Genomic DNA, 8,770 nt, shown 5'->3' with positions numbered 1-8,770 from the left:
AGTCCCTGTAAATTGCTCCCAGCGTTGGAGCAGTGTACGGCCCAATGGCCAGAGTCCATAACCCCCTGCTCGTAGGCAGGGTAGTGCAGCCTAGAGGCCAGAGTCCCAGTAAGTTGCCACGAATGTCCAGGGCAGTGTGGCCCAATGGCCAGCATCCATATAAACCACTCAGCACTTTGGAGCAGTGTGACCTAATGGCCAACTTCCACCTAATCTCCTTTCAGGCAGGGTAGTATGGCCTATTGGCCCGAGTCTGTAGGGTTCCTGGGGTGTGTGGGGAGTGTTAGGGGGACCCGGGTCCCGTCCTCTCCACCAGGTCCTGACCCAGGACCCTGATAGTGGAAAATTCCCTTCGCCACCACCTCAGTGGGGATCTGCACGCAACACACCGAACGTAGGTGTGGCTCTGGGGCGTTTGCCTCTAAATTTCCTCTGGGTCACTTCCTACCATAAATGCCAGGTTCTCCACTTTGGGGGGGTCCTCCAGTCGGTTCCCCTCCTGCAATGTACTCCATCTGGACATCAGGGTGTGTCCCAGCTTGGCTGACCTCTGGGCTCTGGTGCACTGTCTGTCCCTCTCAGGCACTGGCGGCGGCGGCAGCAGCGTACCTCCTTCCCCTCTGGCGGTCAGCCCCGACTGAGCAGCTCTGCAGGCTTTTATACCCCTTCTCCGGTTGGAGACCGCCCAGCAGAGCTCCCAGGGCGAGGCTTCCTCTGCTAGGAAGGAAGGGTTAACCCCTGAGATACCAGCGCAGAGCCGCTCATCCCTGTCAGAGTGTCCTAAATCTCTGGCTGCCAGGAGCCAGGACTGGATGACTGGGGATGGATCACAGGATAAATTGCCCTGGTCTGTTCCTTCCTTCTGAAGCTCTGGCACTGTGAGAGACAGGATAGTGGGTTAGATGGACCATTGGCCTCACCCAGTCTGGCCGTCCTTATGGTCTAACACAGCGGTAGGCAACCTATGGCACGTGTGCCGAAGGTGGCACTTGGGCTGATTTTTAGTGGCACTCACACTGCCTGGGTCCTGGCCACCAGCCCGGGGGACTGTGCATTTTAATTTAATTTTAAATGAAACTTCTCAAACATTTTGAAAACCTTATTTATTTTACATACAACAATAGTTTAGTGATATATTATAGACTTATAGAAAGAGACCTTCTAAAAATGTTAAAATGTATGACTGGCACATGAAACCTTAGACTAGAGTGAATGAATGCAGACTCGGCACAGCACTGCTGAAAGGTTGCCGACCCCTGAGCTAACAGCTGCTGTGAGCAACTGGCAGAGCCGGGAAATGCCTTGATGCTTCTAACTAATTGTGATGGGCTGGACTAGCCCAGAGGCTGCCTACTAGAGGCCTCAGGGTCCCACCACACTGACACCAGTTAAGGAGCAGTGCAGAGGTCCTCCAAGCAGGGTAGAGTGGCTGCAGAGGAAGCAGCCAATCAGTGCCCAGCAGGGCCGTATAAAAAGGAGCTACAGAGCCAGTGCAGCTCCTTGCTAGAGCTGGAGGCGCATGGGTGGTGTGGCTGGGTGAGGGAATTGCAGCACGACGGACAGCCTGGTGCTCATAGGGGCTGGGGGAGCAAGGCAGAGCTCCTGGCTGCTACTGGGCCTCAGGTTAGAAGAGCCCAGAGCTAAGGGTAAGGTGTGGTGAAGGCTGGGGCCCTCCCATATGCCACTGGGGAAGGGCTTTCAACTGGACATCAGTGTGACGGTGCAGGCAATGCGGATGTTGTGTGGGAGTTTTACTGGGACTGTCTACATTGGTGCTGGATGGTGGTGGGATATCAGGGTGTGACTTCACTCGAGGGATGATACTTGAGCACATAACCTGAGCCAGGAGAGGGATGGGGCCAGGTGACACCTTCTGCCTGGGAAACTGGACAAAGGCTGGAGCAGGAGCTGGGGTGTGTGGCTGGGTGAGATGGCTGGAGGGGGATTCAGTTTGGAGCTGGCTGGGGAAATGGAGGGAGACCCAGGACTGGGGTCTAGGCTCCCTGCCCTGCAAGATGGATCTGACTGAGGTGGGTCCTGTTGTTGGTATCTACAAGCTCTGTTTTAGACCCTGTTCCTGTCATCGAATAAACCTCTGTTTTACTGGCTGGCTGAGAGTCACAGGAAGTGGGGGGTGCAGGGCCCTGACTCCCCAACGCTCCATGACGACTGGTGTTACTGCACCCATGGATGGCGCTTCCTGCAGTAAGTGAATGGGGAGCAGTAAAACGAAGGGGGATTGATGAGGACCAGGTGTGCAGAAGGCTTGGAGAGGAGGAGCGGTTTTGGGGGCTGGGGTGGGGTGGAGAAGCTACACTTAACCCTTAGAAGTGTGTGACCAGCAAGAAAGACTGTTCCAGTAATGGGGTCCCCAAGGGACCACGGTGAGGATTCCAGGGGCAGAGTCATCTGTGGCTTGACCCTGGGAGAGAGGAGGTGACTTGGAGAAGGGCTGGGATCGGTTTAGACCATGGACATACCCAACCAGCAGGGCGCTTGTGAGAGGTGGGTGCTGACGCAATTACGCTAATCCAGACAAAGGTTTCTTCAGTGAACTGACAAGCTCCGTGTGGCTTGAAAGTGTGTGTCTCTCACCAACCGATATCACCTGCCCCACCTTGTCCTCCCAGAGGAAGGCACTTAGCTGGGTGTCTTGGTGCCAGTTTATCGATCACGTCTGTTTCAGCTGGGCCTAATGACTGGCCATGGATTGAAAAAGACCCAGGCAGCCAGGGGGTGAGGGGAGGGGTAGGACACCCCAAGCGGAGAGATCAGTGGGATGGCAGCTGACGGCATGACTATTTTTAGGGGTAATGGTGGGTTTAGCAAGGAGAGGGTCAGCTAAAGGGTGTGAGAGGGCTGGAGAGAAGGGGTAGATGTAGTGTGGTGGGAAGAGACTATAGGGAGAGGTGGCTTGGAGCAAATGTCCCGTCAGCCTATTTGAAAATTGTAGGAAGATCTCGGTGTGTCCAGAGGACCCTGCTTCTGGCTCTGATTGGGGATGGTCAGCGTACAGGGTCACACAGACCTGCCACTCCATACCAGCTACACAGGTGTGAGTGTGTGTGGGGAAATGCCAATGCAGTACCCATAGCTGTGTGTGTCTCTGAGCAGGAAGGAGATCCAGCGTAGGGTGTGCGTTGACCCCGTAATCACACGGAGGACAGGACGCACAGACCCAGTGCATTGGGACGGGTGCCAACAGAAACCCAGCCACCACCCTGCCCTTGGAAACCGCAGGGCGCAGCAGCTCGGGGGAGCCAGCCGACGCAGGGAGCCTCGCAGCCGCAGAGAAACAGCTGGTGCCATTGCAGTTGCAGAGATGAGTAATAGACACCCCCCTCTCCCTTGCAGCCCTGCCTCGAGGAGCTGAAGTGAAGTAATTCCTCCACAGTGTGAACAGGGCAATGGATGGTGAGATTTAATATTTTGCCCCCCCCCCATCTTTGATTTGAGCATCTCAGTGCAGTTTGCAGCTGTGACAATCCCTGTGTGACAGAAGCGTGATCCCCAGTTTAGAAATTGGGGAAACTGAGGTACACAACTCAGTGGAAGGGGGAAAACTGAACCCAGGAGTTCCACATCCCAACTTCCTCCTCTTTTGGCCACTGCTCAGCCTATGACCCTCCTGCAGACTCCATGCAGGCCAGGAGCAACGCACACCGGTGTAGCCTTCCGTGCTGTGGGCCAATCCCACCTCGTAAGGGAGAGAGACATGGGTGACATCAGTGCTTGGAGGGGAGATCTCTATAGCGCTGCCAGGAGCAGGGCAAGGGAGCCCGTAGGGGGCGCTGTCCCTTTGGAGTCGGTGCTGACCTCAATCCCCGAGCGAGGCTCTAGGAGGCGCTGTGCTGTAGGGAGCAAGGCTGGGGCTCAGGAGGGGGTGTTCTCACCCTGCAATCAATGGTGACCCCAATTCCCCAGCATGGCACTAGGGGGTTCTGTGCTGTCTGGTTTGAAATGAAATACTCCTTCGTTCACCGCTTGTGGTCATCCCAGATCCCTTGGCGTTTTCACGACTCATTTTGTCTCCCTTGAATTGCAGCCTCAGTTGGACCTAGGTTTCTCCAGGCCCCCATCCCCCAAACAGCTCTGCCGGGCAGCTCTTCAAGAGCTGCCACCTTCCACCCTAGAAGAGGCTGCATTTTGGTGCTGGGGGCGAGATCCCCTTCTGCAGCGTATTCACTGAGGCTGCTAAACTGCTGTCAAACCATCCCCCAGAATGGGCTGCGTTTCAGCCCCTGGTTTCAGCCCCTTTGGAGGGGTAGCACAAACTGTGTTAAAAAGTGGTCAGTCCTCACCCCAGAGCTGGCTGCATTTCAGTGATTTGAACAATGTATCCCAGTATGGGAAGCTCTTCTGATGCTGGGGATGTTGCATAGATCTCTTGCAGGCTGTCCTCCATCCGTGTGTGTGTGTGTGTGTGTGTGTGTGTGTGTGTGTCCCTCCCTTCTGCCCCCTACTGGAGGGGAAGAGATCTGTGTGTGTGTCAAGGCCACTGCCCTATCTATCCACTTAATGAAAACCAACTTGATTTCATTTTGTTTAAAGGAGTTTTGAAAACGCCACCCCAGAACTCCACAGCGAAGGAACAGGAGTAATAATATCCAGGGGGTGCCATTGTAAGCGAAGGTTCCCACAACAAAAGGGTGCAACGTGCATTGGAACAGACGTAGGGGTGGGTCCCTCTGGGCTATTTCACATAATTCTGCAACCGCTTCTCTTTGACAGATTAAAACCTAAACTCCCTTGTCTAACCCATGTGCTGAAACTAACCCAAGCGTTAGGAATTACCGCTCTCCCTGCTCTAACCAACTCCCTTCACAGAGCCTGGCTCCCAGCCCCATCCCCTGCTCAAACCCACTAACCCCACTCCCCTCTCAGAGCTGGGATAGGACCCAGGAGTCCTGGCTGCCAGCCCCCCACTTCCTTGCATTCAGAGTACACCAGGAAGAAGTCTGTGGCCGTTAGCGGGTTTTGCAGAGAAGGGATCAGTCTGGGGGATGGGGCATTACAAAAGGTGTTCTCAGTGGGGTGGACGGGGTGGTGGCAGAGGCCATGATCAGTAAGGGATTTCGCTGTACACCACAGCCTCCGAAATGTACTTTCCTCCTCTCTGCTGGGCCACAGCGCTAGAGAGAGTCAGCATTGAATAGACGGAATTGCTTACCTAGGACAGAAAAGACATAGCCTCATGTCAGCTAGGGGGGCTGTGCTGCAGGGAGCAGGGTGGGAGGCTCAAGAGGGGGCACTCTCTGCTCAGTCCAGATCACAATCCCCCAGTGGGACACTAGGGGGTGCTCTGCTGCAGGTCGTGGGATGGGGGATAGTAGTAGGGGATCTCACCCCCTGCAGTCTTTGCTGACCCCAATGCCTCGGTGTGGCAGTAGGGGGCACTGTGCAGTGTGGAGCAGGATGGGAGGCTCAGAAGAGGGGGATCTCCCTTTTGGAGTCTATGCTGACCCCTATGCAATGACAGGTGGAGCTGTGTTGCAAGGAGCAGGGTGGAGGTGCAATAGGGGGTGCTCTCCCCACGCAGTCATTGCTGACCCCAATGCCCCAGGACAGCGCTGGGGGTTGCTGTGCTGCAGGGAGCAGGATGAGAGGCTCAGAGGGGCGGTGCTCTCTCCTGGTCTTACCAAGGAGCTGCGCCCTATCCTGGCATTTGCATCCTCTTCTCTCTCGCTCTTTTCCTGGGGGTTTCGACCCACTCCGGGCTTCCCTGCAGGGATGTTGAGCCAAGCTGGATGGTTGTGGGTCACCGGCTGGAGCTGCCCATCACGGCTCCATTGCTGCAGAGCTAATCACACAACAGATCATCCTCCTGCCCTGCGGCCTGGTCTTCCATGAGATCCCAGAGGGCAAATATCTCCTCTGTGCTGTGGTTCCCATCTTTAACCACTAGGTGGCCATCTCACATTAGGAAAAAGAACCTGGTGGCTGAACTTTGTGACTTTGTCCTCACCCACAACTATTTCACATGTGGGGACAATATATACCTTCAAGTTAGCGGCACTGCTATGGGTACTGCATGGCCCCACAGGATGCCAACGTTTTTATGGCTGACTTAGAACAAAGCTTCCTTCGCTCTCGTTCTCTAACGCCCCTACTCTACTTGCGCTATGCTGATGACATCATCATCTGGACTCATGGAAAAGAAGCCCTTGAGGAATTGCACCAGGATTTCAACAATTTCCATCCCACCATCAACCTCAGCCCTAGATCAATCCACACAAGCGGTCCATTTCCTGGACACTACTGTGCTAATAAGCGATGGTCACACAAACACCACCCTATACTGGAAACCCACTGACCTCTGGAAACCCACTGACCTCTATGCTTACCTACATGCCTCCAGCTTCCATCCAGGACACATCACATGATCCATTGTCTACAGCCAAGCTCTAAGATACAACAACATTTGCTCCAAACCCTCAGACAGAGACAAGCACTTACAAGATCTCTATCAAGCATTCTTAAAACTACAATACCCAGCTGCTGAAGTCAAAAAATAGATTGACAGAGCCAGACGAGTACCCAGAAGTCACATCCTACAAGACAGGCCCAACAAAGAAAATAACAAAACACCACTAGCAGTCACCTATCACCCCACACTAAAACCTCTCCAGCGCATCTTCAAGGATCTACAACCTATCCTGAAGGACGATCCCTCACTCTCACAGACCTTGGGATTCAGGCCAGTCCTCGCTTACAGACAGCCCCACAACCTGAAGCAAATACTCACCAGCAACTACACACCACACCACAGAAACGCTAACCCAGGAACCAATCCCTGTAGCAAACCCCGTTGCCTTCTCTGTCCCCATATCTACTCTAGTGACACCATCACAGGACCCAACCACACCAGCCACACCATCAGGGACTCATTCACCTGCACATCTACTAATGTGATATAAGCCATCGTGTGCCAGCAATGCCCCTCTGCTATGTACATTGGCCAAACTGGACAGTCTCTAAGCAAAAGAATAAATGGACACAAATCAGACATCAGGAATCATAAAAAAAACCCAGTAGGAGAACACTCAACCTCTCTGGTCACTCAGTAACAGATTTAAAGGTGGCAATTTCGCAACAGAAAAGCTTCAGAAAGAGACTCCAACGAGAAACTGCTGAACTTGAATTAATATGCAAACCAGATACTATCAACTTAGGCTTAAATAGAGACTGGGAAGGCTGAGCCATTACACACATCAAATCTATTTCCCCATGTTAAGTATCCTCACACTTTTTGTTGTATCAACCAGGCAAGGTACTAACAAGTGTCAACAGAACTTTATTTTCACAGTGGAAACCTCTTCACCAAGCTGCTGCTGCACCCTCTGTAACTCTCACTCTGCCTCCTCAACTCCTCCCCCTCCTTCCTGTTCCCTGTCCTTTCAGACTCCCAACAGCCAGTGCTCCCAGTTCTAATAACACAAGCAGCATCTAAACACCACACTTTCTTGTCAAACTGTCCTAAATGGACTATCTTGCTTATCACTACAAAAGTTTTTTTCTCCTGCTGACAATAACTCATCATAATTAATTAGCTTCTTAGAGTTGGTAGGGCAACTCCCACCTTCTCACGTTCTCTGTATGTGTATATATATCTCCTCATTATATGTTCCACTCTATGCATCCGACGAAGTGGGCTGTAGCCCATGGAAGCTTATGCTCAAAAAAATTTTAGTCTCTAAGGTGCCACAAGTACTCCTGTTCTTTTTGCGGATACGTTCTCTGAAACCTCTCACATTAGAGTTTCCCAGAAGGAAGCCAGAGTGTGGCAGTCAGAAATTCCCCCCTTAAAGGGGAAGTGCCCCAGAGACCCCACTCCAGGGTTCCAGACCCCATGTCTCCCACCAGTGGGGTATGTGTCTCTGTCACCTGTGGGGGCACCTGGGAGTGTTACTCACCTGTGCCGGCCCTGAAGGGTATGTTGACATACAGGGGCCTGAAACAGAGAGAACCAAGCATCAGTGGTGGCACGGGGTCTGCTGAGCAGGGCTCAGGGTTCTGATCCCAGGGCAGGAAGATGTAGGGTCATTGGGGGAATGGTACTGGGGCTAGAGTAGGTGTGTGTGGTGGTTGTGTCAAGGTTGCTATAGCTTTTGTTTTTTTGCAATCATCCATTCCCATTCATTCATCTTTCTTTCTCATTCATCTCTTAGCAAACTTGGTCGTTCATTCTTCTTCCTTCCTTCCTTCCTTTATTCTGTCTCTCTCTCAATCATCTCCTCTTTTTCTTTCAATCTTTCTTATAATCACTTTTCTATTCTCTTTGATTTCCTCTGTTGCACACCCCTTCCTTCTGTCTCCCAGTCATCTCTTCTGCTTCCTTTCTTCATTGATTCATCTGCTCCTTTAGTCTCATTCTTTCCTTCTGTCTCTCTGTGATGTTATTGACATAATCTGGGACCATATAGAACATGGTTGCAACCAAAGTCCTGTAGTGGCACCAAATCTTGTATAGAGGGGGTCAAATGAGGTGTCTAAGACAAGGTTATGGTTTGCTGGTTATAATTATGGTGTCTATGTGTGTATCATTTTTGTAGTTGAAGTTATGAATATTGGTTCTATACTGTCTGTATTTCAAACTTATGTTGTGCTTCTGGGTGACATCCCAGACAAGTTGGTATTGGCTCTGCCTAGCCTGCTTGATGACCCATTAAGGACCATCAGCTACACGATTGACCCATTGAGAGAAGGCAGATACACCTTGTAACTCAGCAAAGTATGCAGGGACTTGCCCATGTGACTCCAGACTCCATTT

The sequence above is a fragment of the Chelonoidis abingdonii genome, unplaced genomic scaffold (assembly GCF_003597395.2).
Source record: "Chelonoidis abingdonii isolate Lonesome George unplaced genomic scaffold, CheloAbing_2.0 scaffold0004, whole genome shotgun sequence".
Taxonomy (NCBI): Eukaryota; Metazoa; Chordata; order Testudines; family Testudinidae; genus Chelonoidis; species Chelonoidis abingdonii.
This window is presented reverse-complemented; position numbering follows the sequence as displayed.